We start from the raw sequence: 581 nt of genomic DNA on the forward strand, positions 1-581 counted from the left end.
CAGCAACAATAATAGCATTGACAACAACGTAATAACAACAACAACAACATTAACAACCACGACAACAACAACAGCAGCAGCAGCAGCAACAACTGTTGTTATAGCAAAGCAATAATTAAAGCAACAAACAATTACAACAATAACAACAACATGGACAGGAATGTCTGAAATCCTAAATAAAATAATTGACATTCAGTACAAGAAGACTGCTGAAGCTATTTTGGTTTATAAAAACATATCCTGTCATCAGAAGTTAAGTATTAGATAGGGAGGTGGTGTTGGAAGAATGTGACAGCTGGGGTTTCATTATATCAATAAAGTTAATGCCTGATGTATTGACTATCACACTTAAACACACATACACACACACACACATAAAGGAGAAAATAACTTGTTCTCTGTTTAATTAAAATTTATCACTTCATTGGAGAAAGAAAATAGGCACATCATAATGGTAATTGTTAAGAAGCTTACTTCCCAAATAGAGGATTTTTGGATTCAGTCCCACTGCCTGGCAACTTGGGCAAGTGTCTTCTGCTATAACCATGGGCAACAAAAGCGTTTTTATATATATATATATA

Source organism: Octopus bimaculoides, chromosome 3 (genome assembly GCF_001194135.2).
Source record: "Octopus bimaculoides isolate UCB-OBI-ISO-001 chromosome 3, ASM119413v2, whole genome shotgun sequence".
Classification (NCBI taxonomy): domain Eukaryota; kingdom Metazoa; phylum Mollusca; class Cephalopoda; order Octopoda; family Octopodidae; genus Octopus; species Octopus bimaculoides.